General features: G+C 34.6%; 1 protein-coding gene across 2 annotated transcripts in view; it reads left to right on the forward strand.

Moving 5' to 3' along the window:
* Nucleotides 1-21131, forward strand: part of WDFY2 (WD repeat and FYVE domain containing 2) — a 145015-nt gene that overhangs the window by 79118 nt on the left and 44766 nt on the right. The gene's annotated exons all lie outside the window — the stretch shown is intronic.

The raw sequence follows: 21131 nt of genomic DNA on the forward strand, positions 1-21131 counted from the left end.
AAAAAAAAGTTGTGAATTCAGCATGAGACTTAAAACACTTTTATAGTGATTACTGTCAAAGAAAGAATTATTTGTATATAACATAGATAGATTCTTTCTACCATTCAAGCCAATATAGAAGAAAGTGGATTGCTAATTATGAAATGAGCCTTGAAAGCAAGGGAAGTCAGCAGAATTGTTAGTGGAAAGAGATACTTAGCCATTAGGTAAAAATGGAGAAAACATGCCTCTCCCCTCCTCCCCCTTAAAAGTGGTACTATCAGCAGATTGCTCTTACTATACATAACAAGTATTCAATCAATTGATCTTGATCTACTAGTCAGTCTTTAAGACAAGTAGGTCAGTGACCAACTTGAAACCATCAGCCTAATTAATTACTTAATCAAATATTTATTAAACTCCTACTGTGTGCCAGGTCCATTTCTAAGTACCCAAATACAAAAACAAAAGCAAAACTATTTCTACCCTCACTTTACATTTCATCACAGGAGAAAACATACATATAAGTATGTACCTAACAAATTACCTGTTGAGAGAGGGGAGATGGAAGGCTGTGTGTTGGGAACAGTCAGAAAAACTGGTTTGGCTAGGCCTAAAAGCACATCAAGAAGAATTGTATGTAAATAAGACTTAAGAGATAAAATTTCATCCTTCCTTATAGCTGTCAGCATTTTCTGTAGTTCATGGAAATATGAATACAGTGCCAAGCCTACTTCCATTCACCTCAAAGAAATGGAAACTAGCCCTTCTTAAAAAGATTTGGGACACCTTTGGCTCCTTTAGCATAATTTTACCTAAAAATAACTCATTTGTGTTGCTGAAGAATTTACATCACCAGCCCTTTTTGCTTCGATGTAATTAAAACATTAATGACTCATTGCCTTATTTAAATTTCATAATTTGTTGCTGTTCACTAATTATTGGGTACCCACAATGTCAGGCTCTAAAAAAGCATAGATAGTATTCACAAATGTCTGCTCTCTGAGAGTTTAGCTTTCTAAGACATCTACACATATTAGGGGGTTGATTCTTTTTAAAGGGCATTTATACCCTGTTTCATAAATATGGTATCCATAAATATGGTACATAGAGGTAAATAACCACTCCTTATTTCATTTACAACAAAGAAATTAAAATAATTTTTCCCTCTAAATAAAGAAAAGGCTTCCATGACATCAACTTCTTTTATTTATGTATGTATATATGTATGTATTTATTTATTCATTCATTCATTCATTCATTCACTCATTTATTTATTTATTTTTGAATAACTTTTTATTGACAGAACCTATGCCAGGGTAGTTTTTTACAACATTATCCCTTGCACTCACTTCTGTTCCGAGTTTTCCCCTCCCTCCCTCCGCCCTCTCCCCAAAGATGGTAAGCAGTCCTATACATGTTAAATAGATTGCAGTGCATCTTGGATATAATATATGTGTGCAGAATCAAACAGTTTTCTTGTTGCTCAAGGAGAATTGGATTTAGAAGGTATAAATAACCTGGGAAGAAGAACAAAAATGCAAGCAGCTTACATTCATTTCCTAGTGTTCTTTCTTTGGGTGTAGCTGCTTCTGTCCATCCTTGATCAATTGAAACTCAGTTGGATCTTGTCTTTGAAGAAATCCACTTCCATCAGAATACATCCTCATACAGTATCGCTGTTGAGGTATATAATGATTTCCTGGTTCTGCTCATTTCGCTCAGCATCCGTTCATGCAAGTCTCTCCAATCCTCTCTGTATTCGTCCTGTTGGTCATTTCTTATAGAACAATAATATTCCATAACATTCATATACCACAATTTACTCAACCATTCTCCAATTGATGGGCATCCATTCATTTTCCAGCTTCTTCCCTTTTTTAACAGGGCTGCCACAAACATTTTGGCACATACAGGTCCCTTTCCCTTTTTTAGTATCTCTTTGGGGTATAAGCCCAGTAGAGACACTGCTGGATCAAAGGGTATGCACAGTTTGATAGATTTTGGAGCATAGTTCCAAATTGCTCTCCAGAATGGCTGGATGTATTCACAATTCCACCAACAATGTATCAGTGTCCCCATTTTCCCACATCCCCTGCAAACATTCTGCATTATCTTTCCCTGTCATTCTGGCCAATCTGACAGGTGTATAGTGGTATCTCAGAGTTGTCTTAATTTGCATTTCTCTGATCAATAGTGATTTGGAACACTCTTTCATATGAGTAGTAATAGTTTTAATTTCATCATCTGAAAATTGTCTGTTCATATCCTTTGACCATTTATCAACTGGAGAATGGCTTGATTTCTTATATTAGAGTTAATTCTCTATATATTTTGGAAATGAGGCCTTTATCAGAACCTTTGACTGTAAAAATATTTTCCCAGTTTATTGCTTCCCTTCTAATCTTGTCTGCATTAGTTTTGTTTGTACAAAAACTTTTCAATTTGATATAATCAAAATTTTCAATTTTGTAGTCCAGAGTGATCTCTAGTTCTTCTTTGGTCATAAATTCCTTCCTCTTCCACAGGTCTGAGAGGTAAACTAACTATCCTATGCTCTTCCAATTTATTTATGATCTCATTCTTTATGCCTAGATCATGAACCCATTTTGACCTTATCTTGGTGTACGGTGTTAAGTGTGGGTCAATGCCTAGTTTCTGCCATACTAATTTCCAATTTTCCCAGCAATTTTTGTCAAATAATGCATTCTTATCCCAAAAACTGGGGTCTTTGGGTTTGTCAAACACTAGATAATTAAGGTTATTGGCTGTTTTGTCCTTTGAACCTAACCTATTCCATTGATCAACTAGTCTATTTCTTAGCCAATACCAGATAGTTTTAGTAACCGCTGCCTTATAATATAATTTTAGATCTGGTACAGCTAGGCCACCTTCATTTGATTTTTTTTTTTTCATTAATTCCCTTGAAATTCTTGGCCTTTTGTTTTTCCATATGAACTTTGTTGTTATTTTTTCTAGGTCATCAAAATAGTTTTTGGGAAGTCTGATTGGTATAGCGCTAAATAAATAGATTAGTTTAGGTAGTATTGCATGACATCAATTTCAATTCACTATTTTTTTTTTTTTTTTTTTTACTCTTTGAATAGCTGTTGGTGTTTAAATAGATCAAGGTTCTAAAGAGAACAAGAAAATTTCAGTAGTGTTTCTAATGTTCCCATATCTGTGATGGTTTTTAAGATACTTTTCAGGCTCTGGTTGTTATGCCACAGTTCCCTCTAATTGTCCTGCCTCAGTTTCCCTGAATTGTTCTGATTCAATCCCCCTGGTTGCAACCCCCCTTCCTGACTGAGGGACTGAGTTAATTAGGGCTGTAGCTGGCCACTCTGACATTCCAAAAGACAAAATTCCAGATGTCCTATCTCAGATACCTAATTGGCATCCTTTATCTCTAAGTTCAGACTTCCTGGCTCCTAAATTAATCCTAAATTATCAAGAATTTTTGGTTCTACCCCCCCACCCTATCAGAACCAGATTGATGGTCTGTCCTTGGAAATTCCCACCATTTACCAATGCTCAGACTCCACCCCCTGCCTTGCTACCCTAATCTTGAAGCCATGTATATATATTTCATTGGAAACTCACATTCCTTGCTGCTGCTTAATGCTTTGAGACATCAGCCCTGGTCCCAAAGTGGATCCTTTGGTTCCAGAAAAATCTCTCCCTCTCAGAAATCCAAATAAAATATTAAAAACTCTCTAATCTCTATCTTGCCTCAGTTTCTCTGACATTACATGGTAAGGCTAAGCTTTACATTATTTGGGTGCCTATTATAAACTTCCAGAATTGTCCATTTTTGTCACCTGCCTTTTCACTGGTATCTATCAGAGTCTGAGTAGGGAAAAAAAAAAATGAATCAAAAATCAAAGCTATTTTCCATCATCCCTGATGAAGGGTTTAATAATATATTTGTAGATTTCATTCATTTGTGTCAATATTCTGGCATGTAATTACTAGGAAGTTATCTGTTATAAATATGTATTTAGATTTGCCAAAATTTACTAACAGATCTTTGATCTTGCTCAGAAATTTTCAGAATTGGGTAACTTTTTTTTAAAGGAATCAAGCTTTTCCAGAGGCTTGTTCCATCGTTAGCTGATTTTGCATTTCAGAAATATTTTCAGAGTCTTTTACTACTGAAAGTTAATAATGATTCTAGTAGTTAATTTTCATGTCAAAGTTGTTTCTCTTTATTGTGTCTATTTTGGGCTGCCTAACAATGAACATATTATTGAGTGCCCATTGTATACAAGCACCATTCGAGGTTTCTTGGGGCATAAAAGAAGTTCGCTGCTTCTCTAGGTGAACTATTTAGTTTGTGCTGCTGTTTTAATGTTCCACATGTTCTTGTCTTATCTTCCAGTTAGACTTCAAACTATGTTGTAGACCTTAAACTATTTTTATGGCAATCACTATCTGGGAAATTGGTTTTCACATTGATAAATTTCATGAACTAATTGGGGAGACAAGGCAAGAACATGTGAAAAGTTATTACTATCTAAACATGGACATCAAGCACATGAGATGTCACACAACAGTACAAAATTAAATGCTTACTGAGTAGTGGTAATAAAAATGACAATCTATATTTATCCAAGACTTACTGCAATCCAATAAGTTAGGTGAATTAGCAGAAGTATTTTTATCTCCATTGTACAGATATGGATTCTTTTATTAATCATGTGACCTCTGTAGCTTCCATTTTGTGAAGGAAGAATTGACCAGCATGTTTTCCTTTCTCCGTCCTTGGCTGATTTTCGAGGTACCTTCATCTACCATCCATTCCTCCTCTATCTCTTAGCTCTTCCTTTTATTTTATCTTTTCCCCACTAAAATGTAAGCTTCTTGAGGTCAGACTTTTTTTTTTTAATTGTATCCTCAGTGCTTAGCATAAATTTTTTGCACATTCTAACATAGCAAATATTACTTATAATAAGTGCTTGTTTCCTTCTTTCCTAATGGATTTTTGGACTTTTATCCTAAGAGTAATAAGGAGCTACTGAAAATTTAAAGAAGGAAAGTGATTAATTGGTAGCTAATGAGTAAAAGTGAATTGGAAAGTATAAAAAGAAGGGAGAATAATTGGAAGCTGTTGTAGTCTGATAAGGGCCTTACTATTTATAATGAGTAGAGGAAAATAGAAGTAAATGTATATTAGATACACATGCAAAAAATGCTAGAATGAAAGAATCTTCCTAACTTGGTAGGATAGATAGTAATGAAGAAATAATAAAAAATAAGTTTTGAGTCTGAATAATTAGGACAATGGTGTTTACCATTAATAAGAACAGCCATTTTAAAGGTAGAAAATTATGTCTTTAGTTTTAGATGTGTTGAATTTGAAATAATAGCAAGCAGCTAAGTGGAAATTTTCAACTGGTAATTGAGGGTAGAGGTGTGTGCAGTAATTGAACTTAGTTACCAATAGATGATGTGTCTAGAAGAAACTGTGTAGAAAGAAAAAAAGCCAAAGAACCAAGAACTGAACCTTTGGGGAAAGGCCATCTTTATCGGCAACAGGTAAAAGAACTTGTTAAAAAAATTTTTGTGGCAGAGATAGAGGGGTAAGAAGTGTTCAGAATAGTAAAAATAAAAAGAAGCCATATGGAAGGAGTTGGGGGTGGACATTTTTTTTCTGAAGTTGCAAAGAGATCTGGGAGAATGAGAGCTAAGAAGGAGCTCCTGGATTTGATTAGGAGGTCATTCCTAAGAGAATCTCAAGAGAATCATTTTAGGAATACTATGGAGGGGTCTCTCCTTATTTTTGCATCAGACTAAATGACTTTTAAAGTCCCTTTTGGTTCTAATATTTCAACACCTATTAGATCACAAACTGCAGTAGAGCCCTGGGTACAGAAGCTAGGTTTTGAAGGTAATTTCCCATGGACTTAAATCCAGAACTTGGACTTAAGTACCGTAGTTGTCCATGATTTCATCAATCTGGGGAACACTCTCCAATGATACAAATCACTAACATTCCATATCTTTGTTGGTAATGTTCAAGAGCTGCTGTAGTTAAAAGCATTAGTGACTTGATGGTTGACCTTCTGGTGGTCCTCAGGGAGCAGATATACAATCTGTTGGTAGGTGTGTATTGGAAATCTTTCAACTTGGTAGGACCTACTACATACCAAAGTCAGATTATATTTTAAAATTATATCCTTTAATAAACCAGGCTTATCTTTATCCCATGATGAAATATGGATATAGGACTTTAGTGGAAAAATGAAAACCATTGACAGAAAGAGAACTAATGTATAAATTTAATTTTTGAAAGGATATAGGTATTTATTATAGTTCATATGTGCCCATAACAGTATAGCCAATTTGAAATATCTATTAATATTTAGTAAATTTGCTCCTTCATTCTAATATTCAAAAGACTGGATGAAGAGGACTTTAATGAATTTTTAAAAAGAATTTAATGCAGATAAAGGCATCATTTGAAATTTGAAATGCTCCAGTATCATCCATTTCTTTCTTTTCCTATTAGTAGTCACCTTATGGGATGTCTATCAGCTGTTTGCATTCAGTATTACATAGTCAAAATTTCTAATTCTCTGTATCTATCAGCTGATGGAAGAGTTATTGTAAAATTAGGTTATTGGTTTGCCAAATAAAAAACAATTAAAAATTTTGGGTTACTTAAGTACTAGGATTTACTGGGTTATTTCTCCTCTATGTGAAAAGAAATGATGTTGCTCTTGAGTAGGAGTATGATGTAGGGGAAAGTGTACAGGAATACCTCTGAGATTATGTGCATCGGGTCCAAAATAATAAAATGAGTCACTTGAATTTGAGGTTTCTTAGTACATATAAAAGTTATCGTGTACTATTCTTTAGTCTACTAATGTGTGTGATAGGTATTATGTCTAAAAAACCCCCTCTATAACAATATATTTTGGGTTGAAAGGTGAGGCAATTGGGATTAAATGATTTGCCCTAAATTAAGCTCTGAGACTGGATTTGAATTCGGATATTTCTGACTCCTCCAGGGTTGATTGCTCTATTTCCCGCCCCACTCAGTTGCCCCTACGTACCTTATTTTAAAAATACTTTATTGCTAAAGAAAAAATGTTAACTATCATTTGAGCCTCCAATGAGTCATAATCTTTTTGCTGGTGTAGGGTCTTGCCTTGATGTTGAGGGCTACTTGACTGATCAAGGTTGGGGTGATTTTAACAATTTCTAAAAGCAAGAAAGTACAGAAGGAAATTTGCCTTAGAAATTGACTCTTCCTTTCACAAAAGATTTCTTTGCAGCATGTGATACTGTTTCATAGCATTCTATACACAGTATAACTTCTTTGAAAATTGGAGTCAGCCCCCTCAAACCCTGCTGCTACTTCATCAACTGGGTTTATCAACTAATAATTCTTCAATATTGCTGTGTCTCAGGGAATAGAGCCTCAAGGAATGGGAGAGAGATAGGAGTGAACAGTCAGCGAAGTGGTCAGAACACATACAACATTTATTTATATGGGCACAGTTTGTGATGCCCCCAAACAGTTACAGTAATGACATCAAAGATCACTGATTACCATAACAAACATAATAATAATGAAAAAATTTGAAATATCATGAGAATTATTAAAATGTGACACAGACAAAATTAGAGTATGTGCTATGGGGAAAATGATACCAATAGACTTGTTTTGTGCAGAATTGCCACAAACCAAACCAAAAACAAAAATAAAAATAAAAACAAACCCCACAGTATCTCTGAAACACAATAAAGCAAAGCATCATAGAAGGAACTATGCCTCTATTTGATTTGGATTCTGAATACCTGGTTTCATACCGTAGCTCTTCCTTGGCTCCATGACCCGACCTGATGGCTTATTTTCTAGGTTTGTTAGTCCTATCTGTAGAATGAAGAATTTGGGGAAGGTGTTCTAAATCTTAGGATTTTGTGAACCCAATTCACCTAGCTAATTGATATTGAAACAAATATGAGAAATAGTACTCGTAGATTTTAGTTTTATATAATTTCCTTTAGTACTTTTTTTTTTTTTTTTTTTTTTTTTTTTGGTGGAGAAAACTTCAGGGAGTAATGTGTAAATTCATTTATTCTAATCATACAATTGAGAAAGTACCAAATACCCCAATAATGAAAAACACGACATAGCTTTTTCATCATAGGCAGTTTCATCTTTTGTTATGCTTCCTATGATATTCCTAATCATCCCTAATAACACAAGAAAAGAAAAGAAAAACAATTTAGTACAACTTACTTTACACATCATAAGAAGTTTGGTATTATATTTAATGTTCCATACTTATAATCCTCTATTCTCTACAAAGAAGGGAAGTACCTTTTCATCTCTTTTTTGAGGTGACACTTGGCCATTATAATTTGATAGCATCCAAGCGTGATTACTTTGATCTTGTCTCTTGTTTTCTTGATTCTATTTACTTTATTTTGTGTCTTCATCAGGTCATATCTTCCCATTATTCTAAATAGTCATTATATTTAGTCATCATTTCTTACAGCACAGCAACATTCCATTATATTTATATTACTACAACTTGTTTAGCCATTCCCTAATGCATGAGCATCTATTCTGGTTCCTTGTTGCTATAAGTATTCTTTTGTGTGTGGGTGCATTGCTTTTTATCATTGTCTTCCTTCAGGTATACACCTAATAGCATAATCTCCAGTTCAAAGAGAAGATATTTTAATCACTTTCTGCTGTATGTTTCCAAATTCTAACAGACACTTTCTTAGATCCTAATTGTTGTCTGTTTTGGAATAAAATGTAAGATATCAGGATAGAGCTCCAGATTTAGAACTTCACTGAATAAAAAAGAGTATATTTCAATCAGAATAATAGATAAATATTTATTGTACTTTCCGTGTGCCAGGTACTGTGCTAAAGCAAGTTGCAGGGATCCAAATACAAAAAAGAAAGACAATTTCTGACTTCAAGAAGTTTACTATATAATGGGAGAAAACAAAGGAATCTTCCAAAATGGGAAAAGGTATCCAGTTGAGGGGGCATGGTGGAAAAGTTGGTTTGTTGTTATGTCTGACTCTTTGTGACTCCATTTGGAGTTTTCTTGGTAAAGATACAAGAGTTGTTGTTGTTTTGCCATTTCCTTCTCCGGCTCATTTTTATGGATGAAGAACTGAGGCAAACAGGATTATCCACATGTCCACTCTATCTACTCCACTGTAAAGTGCCTGTCCCTGGAAAAGTCATAGAAGCCCAAAGTAGTATTGTCGAGTGAAAATTACATGTCTGGACTCAGCCTGCTCCTTAAATTTGGAGTTCATAACCCATATTCTATGAAGTACAGTACCTAGGCTGATGGGATCTTGTATGTTAATTAAGTTATTCTAATCATGAGCTTTCCCAGAGCATGATGGGAAAGTCAGAGACATACTACAGTATTGCTGCCAGGCCTTTCAGGCTGGGTTATATAGTGAATAGAATGAATACTGTATTTGGAAACGGATCAGTCACATTTGGTTCCAACAATAAAGTCAGAGCTCGACTAGAACATAAAGATGTGAAAGAAAGGTAAGTAAGTAAGTAAAGTCTGTAAAGAGAGTTTGGAGCCAGATGGTGGAGGGCCTTGAGAGCCAGATTAGGAAATTGTATGTGATTCCTAAACAGTAGGAAGAATTTTTGAAAAAGGAAAGGAGAGGCACAGAACATGATCAAAACTTTTAGAGTTTACTTTGGCAATAGTGTAATAGATTTTGGGAGATGAATTTGTGGATGAAGATGTTGCTGTAGTCCAAAGGAAAAGTATAGGAGAAAGAAGGTTTTTTTTTTAAGTAGAAGAAAGAGAATATGGCTACTGATTAGATAAAAGGGGATGGCAAATAGGCAAATATGAGGAGAGATTCAAAATTGTTTGAAGTTTCTAATTTTAGTTATTGAAAGATAGTGCTATGTTTGATTGAAATGAAGAGTTTTCCTTTGGGATGTGTTGAATTGGAAATGACAGCATATTATTCAGATGGAGCTACCTAGCAAGTAGCAGTAAGTAGTTGTAAGGTAAACACAAAGACTTCTAAAGATTCAGAGATGGAAGATCCATTTTTGGATGGGGAATCAGAATATCAGAGAAGACTTCACAGAGAAATTGGCATTTGAGTTGTACTTTGAAGAGAATTATAGTACTCCTTTAAATATTCCAGTAGAGAGATAATGGACCCACCAGAGGGAAGCAAAAAGAGGAAAAAGAGAAAAAAAACTGATTTTGTTCAGTGAATGGCAGGTACTGACTTGAGTTGGATGAGGCTGTACATATCAAGGGTTCATTTTCTACGTGAAACATGAAGAAAACTCAAGTCACCATCCAGTATTGAGAAAACCTTCAGACGTTTGAAAACTGTGATCACATTTCCCCCTTAGACTTAACAGTATTATTTATTTCAACTGATTTGGTTTTAAGATCATTGTTCTTCCTATCTACTTTCCTCTGAATAGATTTCACTTTGTCTCTTTCCTAAAAAAACTGGGATAGTACTCTAAGTGTGATCTGATCAGCGAAGAGCGTAGTGAACAAGTATTTCTTTATTATGTGCATGTATTCCTATTAACCCCAAATTTAATTAGCTCTTTTTGCAGAGTGGTAAAAGGACTGGGTTTAGAGTTGGGTTTTAGTTCCATCTCTGCTATATTATAACCATATCACCTTCACCAAGTCACCCTGAATCTCAATTTCTTTATTGGTAAAATGGAGAAAAACACTTTAATACCCCATACTTCTTATTTATTATGAGAGTCAAATAAGATATATAAAGTACTTCATAGCTCATAAAGCACTGTATAAGTTATGGATATTCTTATTGCTTTAAAAAGTATTTGCTTCATCAGAGTAAACAAGATGTCTCTTGGGCATCTGAGAGGTGATAGGTGAAATATCGTGATTATTATTATAAAGTCAAGCTGTTGACAAGTATTTATATTAAATACTCATGAAGTGCTGAGCATTGGAGATAAAAAGAAAGGCAAAATCTCTCCTTCCCCTCAAGGAACTCACAATTTAATAGAGCAGCAAAATCTTAGAAGCAAAGATATATAAACAAATATGAAGAAGAGATAAAGCAGGGAAATAGATGTTTACCCAAGGCATTGAGAGTGCCACGAGTGATATCCTACACAGAGTCCAAATAGGAAAGAAATTTCCCTAGTATGAAATATTCCTGTTCATAGATGATATAATACTAATTGCACCCCAAATTGATAAGCTTTTACTGCTGCAAATGACTGATAAATATGAGACTTTGTATCTCCTTTGTCATTGTATACGTACGACATGGGATCTTTCCATCTGTTTTGTAACAGAAAAATTCTATGTATGTCTTCCATGAACTTCTTGAGAATGGGATTGTCTTACTTTTCCCTTTGTATTCCTAGTATTTAGTACCTTTCTTTGGACATAGTTAAGTGTTTCATTCTCAGTAAACTCCATAATCATTTGAAAAAGATTAAACAGTCACACTTGAAATGTTGTTAGAATATACATAATACCTTCATTGTGCTTATGCATATATACAGAAAGCCCATGGAAATAGACGGTTGTGTTTTCTTTATTTAGAGTGGAAAGCCAGAAGTGGGGATGGGAAAGGCAGCATAGTCTGGTATAATTGATACAGTCTAGACCCAGTCAGGAAGAAAATCTAAGTTCAAACTCTGCCTCTGACATAGCCATGTAACTTGACAAATCACTTCACTTCTCTGAAACAAAGACAATTAAAGAGGTGCTTCATCAGTGGAAGGAACCTTGAACCAGTGAAATCTATATAGCTTCTTGACATGAAGTAGAAAACCATCAATGTACATGAGTATGAAAACAAGACCAGAAAATGGTGATTATGCATGAAACAGTAAATCTGTTGCATGTAGTTGTTCCTTATCATGTAGATTAAATTTAATGTGATATTGCCAACATTACATTACTTTATTATTATCCCTCTATGGAACAAGCTTCTGGTCTCCTAATGGATTTAAAAAAAAATTCTAGGGGCAGCTAGATGGTGTAGTGGGTAGAGCACCCGCTCTGAAGTCAGGAGGACCCAAGTTCAAATCTGACCTCAGACACTTAATCCAGCTGTGTGACCCTGGGCAAGTCACTTAATCCCAATTGCCTCAGCAAAAAAAAAAAAAAGAAGAAGAAAGAAACCATTTTAAATTATAATTTTTTAAATAGTTTCTTTGAACTCTTTTTCACTATTACTACCTCCCTCCCAACTCTTTATACACACACACACACACACACACACACACACAACACCTCAAAAACAAAAACTCTTCCTTCTAGCAAAACTGTCATCAAACAAAACAAATTTCTATTGGAATAATTATGTCATAGCTTATTCTGTACTGTTATCTCTCTACCAAGACTTGGAAAGGCTACTTTATCATCATAATCTATCATTTGAAGTAGTTATTAATCATTGTCCTATTCAGGGTTCTTAAGTCTTAAGCAGCTCTGCTTAAAAAACCGAAGTACTCATTTTTAACCCTAATTGCTGTATGGAAAGGAAAGGAGAGAGTTGAAGGCCTGCCAACACTTTCACCTGTTCCTATCCAATGCAAAACTGATACACCAGTGTGGATAGAACAGTTGCCCTTAGGTAGCAATAAAATTCAGGCCTTATTAGATATAGTACAGGAGCAACTTGACTAAGGATACTTACAACCTTCTCTAAGTCCTTGGAATTCCCCAGTGTTTGTTGTAAAAAAAAAGAAATCTAGAAAATGGAGGATGTTGACTGATTTAAGAAAGGTAAACGAACAGATGGAAACTATGGCAACTCTTCAGCCTGGACTTCCATCTCCTACTCAATTGCCTAGAGAATGGCCTCTTTGGGTTTGTTTCTTAATTAGGATTGTTTCTATTCTATCCCTCTGGATAAGAAGGATGGATACGAAAAGATTTATCTTTTCAGTGCCCAGCATTAACTTACCTGAACCTTATAAAAGATATGAATGAACAGTTTTGCCACATGGAATAAAAAACAGCCCTACTATGTGTCAAATGTATGTTGCTGCTGCTCTTACTCCAGTAAGGAAAGCATTTCTAAAAGTTATGTTATTACATTATATGGATGATATATTGAGATGTGCATCTGAGGAACAAATGTTAGAAGCATGTCTACAAAAGACCATAGGAACACTAAATTGCACATAGCTCCAGAAAAAATTCAAAGACATGCTCCTTTTCAATATTTAGGATATGAAGTATACCCTAAGGTGCTTATAGTACAAAAACTGTCCTTAAGAACAGAGAAGCTAAACACATTGAATGATTTTCAGAAATTGATAGGAGATATCCAATGGATGCGACCAATGTTAGACTTAACTACCTATCAGTTGCAGCCGTTATACGATATTTTAAGGGGAGACAGTGCTTTAAATTCACCATGCCAGCTTACGAAAGAAGCTCAAGAGGCTTTGAGAGAAATTGAACTGGCTTTATCCAATGTGGTTGAAAGAGTCATTCAAAAACCCTTGGAAATATCAGTTTTTGCCACACAAGAGGCACCCACAACAGTCCTTCATCAAGGAGACTGATAGAGTGGGTGAACCTCCCAGCACAACCAGAACAAAGCCTTACTTCTTACCCAGTGCTTGTGGCGCCATTAAGCGAGCAGTACAATTATCTGAGACAAGACCTGACAAGATATACACTTTTTATACCAATACATAAATTAATGTGTGCTGTGAGACCATCCCAGAGTGGCAAATTTTATTAGCCACGGCTCCAAATTTTACATATGGGTCTCCATTAAAGATAACCAGACTATTACATAATTGGCGATAGATTCTTGAAGAAAAGATTTCTAAAGTTCCTCTTAAAAGAAAAAAAAAACCTCTCTTTAGAGATGCATCCAAACATAAGATTTGCTCTGTATACTCTCGTGACTTACCTATAAAGAGAGTAGTCAGAACTCCTTTTCAGTCTACTGAGCAGAATGAATTGTATGCAATCATTCTAGCTCTTACTTCTTATCCAGGAGATATAAATATAATATCTGATTCGGCTATTCAGTAGATGTGGTACAAAGAATTGCCACAGCCCAAATAAAATTTGTAGCCTGCAATATATGTCAGCTCTTTAAGAAACTTTAAGAGCTTCAGCCCATTACAACAATGAATTTGAATCTTTTCAGCAGGCACTTTTCATTGTTCCGATTGTTTTTTTCCAAAAGTATTTTTTAAACACTTTATCTGCTTTAAAAATGAGTACTAGTGATTAGTCATTGTGTACTGATGTCTCATTTGTTTTGAGATGTCTGAATTTTTACTGTTTAAAAATGTAATTTAAACTATGCTGTTTCTTTCAATGATCAAAAGAGATAGGAAATAGCATCACGAAATGGAAAGGACTGGACTGGAATAGGGTCAAGGAAAGGAGAGAGAAAAATAGTTTCAATGGAAATTAGGCAAATAAACAGATAGGTAATGCTTATTTATACATATCTTTTCTCCCTGATAGAATATAAAGTCCATGAAAGCATTGACAATTTTGTCAGTATATTCTCAGTGTCTGGCACATAATAGACATTTAGATGCTTGTTGATTGATGAATATAGTTAACAAGAACTGAAGTATTAGCAGTAAGAATAGAAAAGAAGAGACAAAAATGTGGAGTAAGAATCTAGGTTACTTGGCATTTCTAATTAGATGTTTTATAGACTCAGTGATGACCCTTTAGACTTCGTGCAGGATGTTCCCAGTTTGTTAAAACAACATTTTGCAAACTGTTTTCCTCAAAACCCTAAGATTCTCTAAGGAAGTCTAAGGATTTCCTTTAAGAAAAACTATTTTATGCTGTAAAGTTACCCATGCATATAACTTGTACATAAAAGGCTATTAAATAAAAAAGAAAAAAAGAAAAAAAAGAAAAGAAAAACTATTTTAGGCCAGCTTAATACAATATGCTAATCCATTTATTTTGCTATTTCTATTAGTAGTCTGCAATGTCTTGCTGGTGTGGACTAGCATTGGAGATTGACTGGTCGGTTCAATCCCTTAATTCAAAAATGTGTTTCTTATTCCTCTAAAAATTAAACATTGAATGCATCCAGTAATTTTGCCAGTATTAGTTAACTGATCATTATCAGTATCTATTGTTGTGTGTGTGTGTGTGTGTGTGTGTGTGTGTGTGTGTGTGTGTGTATAATATCGAATAGATAAATGCGTAAAATCAAGAAATTTAGAGCAAAAAAGAATCCATTCATTAAAATTAAAATACTGACTGAAATATACATGCAGAAATCTATTTCAAATACTGAGGTTTTCTTCTAGTAGTCCTCATGTAGACAATATATTATGTTATCAGAATAAAAATACATGCTATTCCATGCTTCTAGCAAAATTATAATGGTTCCTAAGAATGAAACAGTGAATTTTTGGAGAAGATTCTATAATTCTATCAGAGAAAATATATTCAAATGAAATAATATTCTCCTCTACTAGCTTATGTAAGAGGAAAATGGAAATTGTTTTGAAGTGATTATGAGCTGTGTAAAATATAGGACTGATCACAGTCAGTATAGTTCTCAATCTCAATGACACCGAGAACCTTATTTTTCATAAAGTTATTGGTAATACTGTCAAATAGTAGATAAAATTGACCTCAAATGTCAACATCAGAAAACTTTTAAATACCCTTGTTAATTGTGATATCCTTAATGATAAATTAAAAAAAAAAAAAAGATTCAGTTGAAAAGTGTATTGAAAAACAACAGAATGTATGTTTTGTTGCTGCAAAAAGTCTGAGAAATATTTTACCTTTAGATCAAAAGACCAAACAAATGATAGTAGTGTGTATATCCGGATTGCCTTATTTCATCTTTACCTCTTTTCTTTCTTTTCTCTCTTGGGGCAAATATGATTGTATTAATAAACCTGAAGACAACCACTTGCACATGCTAGAAGTCATAATAACTATTGATATTGGTGGTGATGTTATTTCTTTTACAATCTATGGTATGGTATTTGTTGTGTTGCTTTGAGGAATGGAAAACAGGTAAAGTTTTTAAAGAGTCAATAAATAATATGTTTAGATCTATAAAATTTGACAATTCTCTAACGATTAGCCCTAGCATCTTGTCACTAGAATGTTCTCACTACAAGAGTTCTCATCATCTGTTTGATTATTCAGAATGGCATTTGAGAGAATTACTATCCAAATGGTTGAATTTGTGTCAGTATTTTTCCTATGGGGCAACTCCTTTAGAATGCTGAAAGTTGGGATGCCAACATAGATTTATGGAATCATAACTTTTTCCTGAGGTGATAGCCATGATCAAGTTTTATGCACCCAGTCAAACTTATTCAGGAAGGGATTTAAACTGTGTAAATAATGAGACTCTAGGAATCATTGATTTGTGTTCTGCTTACATTTTGCCCAATGTTCTTCAAGAAATATGTCCTTCATCTTAGTATAAAGTGCTATTTCTTTATCCAGAAAGGTTAATTGCCATCTGTTATTACTCTCAACTAATTAATTGGTATTTTGTGATAAGTGCTTCTCTGTTCTGGGGCCTATGAATCAAATTGGTTCAAAATTTCACCGGAAATTTCTCCTGCAGGGTAGAATTTGGGATCAGTTCTTTTAGAATTTATATCCCAAGTATCTCTTTAGTTACCTAACCAAAAATCATCAGAGTTGTCAGGCTACAAATATCAAAGGGCACTATATATGCCTCTTTAGTACGTGGAGAAAATGCATTCAATTGTGAAGTAGCCAGCTGGAGATGTCTTTATTATCACCAGGAAGATGAACAGTCAGTGATGAATTCTTTGGTCATAGCACCTCATCAATCGGAGAAAAAGTATCCCCAAGTCCTAAGTAATCTTCTACTCCATAATGAAATGGTACAAAGGAAGGCAGAGGTGCTTTAAGAATCACATCATTTTTTAGGTCATCTATACCATTAACTATCTGTACTCTGAGTATAAGGTCTTTGAGAACTGAACGATATTAATATGGATAAGCTCATGATAAATGAAAGCAAAAATACATATGGAAGTTGCAAATGAAAAGAAGGATGTCTCACAGACATGAGAGACAAACAAGAAGACTCAGTGAGATGACTTTTTTTTATCACTCCTGCTTCCAAAGGCAATAAAACATGTCATCTTGCAACTTGTGAGCCCAAGCACTTGACAGACTACTCTGAAAGTAATTACAATTTGTGAACCAACATGAAGATCTAAAAAATCCATGAAGATCTTGACAAGATTTTCTAAGCCTAGCTAACATAGACTTTGATATGTTATGACCTCACTGTGAAGATGGCAGAGAATAATGACAGGATAGGAAAAGAAATGGAAAGATATTGAAGAGAATGGAAGAAAATGTTACATGGAAATATGGCTTTTGTGTACTTGTTCAGGTGTGTCCAACTCTTCGTGATCCCATTTGAGATTCTCTTGGGAAAGATACTGGTGTGGTTTGACTTTTCCTTTTTTAGCTTGTTTTACAAATGAGGGAACTGAGGCAATCAGAGTGAAGTGACTTGCCCAAGGTTACCCAGCCAGTAAGAGTCTGATTTGAATTCAAGAAGATGAGTGTACTTCACTTAGCTTGGTATTCTATCTGCTGCACCACTCACCTGCCTCTGGTTAGAGTATAATAAAGGAAAAAGAACTTTATAGACTACTCAGAAGACTTGTATCTACATATTATGATTACTTTTTTAAAAAAGTCGGAGTTGCTGGATATTCAGAAGACTAAATAATAATACAAAAGTGAAATTGACTCTCTCTAAACAGATAGGAATTGATTGGCTACTTTTATGGGGAAAATGTTAGGATCAGTCATCTATATGTAGGCAGAACATCAATCCAGAGCAGTGATTAAAATAAAAAACAAATTGGAATAAAGGTCAACAAGAAGATGTTGCCAACAATTACAAATGAAATCTGAGAACCAGATGAATTTCTGATGTAAAAGAAGGGGAGGGGACAGTGGAAGATGGTCATGCTAGTGGTCTTGATTGCCATTATTTCCTGTAGAAGTTTAATTGTTGTAAAATCATTCCCAGAATACAGAAACTGAAAGAGTCCAAACTGGCCTTGGCTACCAAATGCTTGATTTCCTTGCTGGTCAGGGAAACGTGACAGTCAAAGACAACACAAATTTAGAAGATAAGCATGTTGCTCAATGTTGACAATGGAAGATTGTGAACATTACCCCCCACAAAGCAGTAGAAAAACATTGGAGTCAAAGACAAGTCAGCACAGACTTAAGATCTAACCATTCTTGTCATCTCACTTGCTTTATACCTATATACCGGGCAGGAGGCCACAAAAGGTTGAAAATGCAAGCAGATTTGTCAAGCATTTTTGTTGTCATATATTTCCATCATCACTAGCTACAGAACTATTTGCATTTGTACTCTTAAAACATAGCACAAGCAACAGTGGCCCTTTAAAAAGACAAAGTCAGAAAGAATGATTTGCCCTAACTAAATACACTTAGAAGGAAGCATCTATATATTTTTTTTAAAATAAAGCTTTTTATTTTTAGAATATATGCATGGATAATTTAACAGCATTGACCCTTGCATAGCCTTGTGTTTCAGGTTTTCTCTTCCTTCCCCTAGATGGCAAGCAAGTCAATTTATGTTAAACATGTTAAAATATATGTTAAATCCAATATGTATAAATATATTTATACAATTCTCTTGCTTCACAAGAGAAATCAGATCAGAAATAGAAAGTGAATGAGTAAAAAAAACAAAATATAAGCAAACAACAACAAAAAGAGTGAGAACGTTATGTTGTGGTCCAGACTCAGTTCTCATAGTCCTTTGTCTGGGTTTAAATGGCTCTCTTTATCACAAGATCATTGGAACTAGCAGCTGTAATTTTTAAAAGCCTTGAGGAATTATTTTAGAAAACATCTCAAGAAGAGACAATATCAAAAGTCTGGAAACAAACAATAATTGGCATTTTCATTCGTTGTCTCCTGAGTCATAATATCTATCTATTCAAATTTCTGTGAGGATAAAGTAAAACACTATTTGTAAAAAGATTTGCCAAATTTAAAAGTGTTGTGTATAAATGTTAATTATTATAAATTTCTTTCAGTAGTGCAAACTGAAACCCAGATGTGCCACTATTCTAGTTCAGGCCCTTCTTACTTTATATTTGGGGCATTGCAGTGGTCTGCTGGTGAGGCTGCCTCTCTCTTGATTCTCCCAACTTCAGTCTGTCCTTCATGCAGCCCCTAAATGATTTTTCTAAAGCACAGGTATAGACCCCCATTCAATAAACAGTAGTGACTTCCTGTTAACTCCAGGATCAAATAAAATATTCTATTTGGTATTCAAAACCCTTCATAACCTACCCCCTTCCTTCCCTTTCAGTTTGCTGACACCTTATTCTCCCACCACATACTCTTCAGTCCATTGATGCTGACCTGGCTATTCCTAGAATTTGGCATTCCAGCTCTCAGCTTTGGGCATTTGGCTATTCTTCCTTCTCATCTCCAATTGTTCCCTCTAATGTCTTTTCTGCCTTTCTTCAAATCTCAGCTAAAATCTCACTTTCTCCAGCAGCCTTTCCCAATCCTTTTTTGTTTTTAATTTATGGAATAAAACAAGTATTTCCATAACATAGTACAATTAAAAAACTGATTGTCCATGAAACTGCAAATCTTTGTACCATTTGCTATTCCTTTCAAATATACAACAAAATTATCATGCAATTTTTTTCTTTTTTCTTCCCTCCCTTCCCCCTTCTCCACCTCAAAGGAGGCTACCATTAGACACAAATAGGTAGGCGTGTGTGTGTGTGTGTGTGTGTGTGTACTATTCTACATATACTTTTATTTATTAGTTCTTTCTTTGGATGCACATATCTTTCTTCATACATCCTTTAACCACTTCCCTTATTAACGTCCTTGTTCAATCTTGTTTGTATGTAGTTTGTATATGTTGTCTTATTAAATTATAAGCTTCTTGAGAGCAGGGTCTTCCTTTTGCCTTTCTTTGTATCCCTAGCCCTTAGTATTTGTACATAGTAGGAATTTAAAATTTTTTATTGAATTTCATATCATAGACAGGTACAGAATAGATGGAAAATGATCTCAGAGATGAAACGCCTAGTGCCTAAAAGGAAAGATCCCATTTGGAAAGTTTGGCTTTGTTGTTGTTATAACTTTTTTACTTCATATATGGAATGAAGATACCCACTTACTCACTAAATCTCTTGGTCAGAATGTTGTATGAATCCACTTATAAAGCTTATAAAGCTGGCTCACTGTAGTGAATTGCCAAGTTTCTTGACGTCCTTAAGCAGTCCCCAAGATTGGGGCATTCTTTTGGGTTATATTACCATTGTTTTCTAGCATTGGTTGGAGCATACTACCTCAAAATTAATCTTCCTCAATTCTCTTGTGCAGCAAGATAATTGTGGAAATCTGTATAGAAAAATTGCACATGCTTAACATATTGGATTACTTTCTGCCTTGGAGAGGGAGTAGGGGAAAGAGAAGGGAAAAAATCTGGAACATAAGGTTTTGCAGGGATGAATTTTGAAAATGATAGATGCATATGTTTTTAAAATAACAAGCTTTAATAATAAAAAAGAAAAAGAAAATGTTTGGATGTAAGGAACAGTAAAGAGGCTAGTGTTTCTGGGTCAAAGGATCCCTGAGAAAGGAATACAGTGTAAGAAAAATACTGGAAAGAATTTATTGATCCTGGGGGTGACAGGGGAGCCTGAATGGAAGTTGGACTGGAATGAGGAGAGGCAGGCAGACCCACTAGCAGGTTATTGTAATAGTCCAGGCTTAAGGTGTACCAAGGTGCTGGTGGTATCAGAGGAGAGAAAGAGCAAAGGTGAGCGATATTAGGAAGATAATATCAACAGGCCACAGTAACAGATCAGATGTATTAGGGATTCTGAGATAGTGAGAAGTTGAGAATGACACCTGGGTTAAGAGTCTGGGGCATTGGGAGAATGTTGATGTCCTTAATTGTAGTAGGGCTATCTGGAAAGGTGTTAATATATTTTAACATCATGTTTGACATATTTTGTGATATTTTAAATATTATTTATTATAACACAGTTAACATACAATATGAAATAATTTTATAATTGTTTTGATATATAACCAAATATTACATAGTAATATTGAATATAAATTAGCAAT

The sequence above is a fragment of the Sarcophilus harrisii genome, chromosome 3, assembly GCF_902635505.1.
Source record: "Sarcophilus harrisii chromosome 3, mSarHar1.11, whole genome shotgun sequence".
NCBI lineage: Eukaryota > Metazoa > Chordata > Mammalia > Dasyuromorphia > Dasyuridae > Sarcophilus > Sarcophilus harrisii.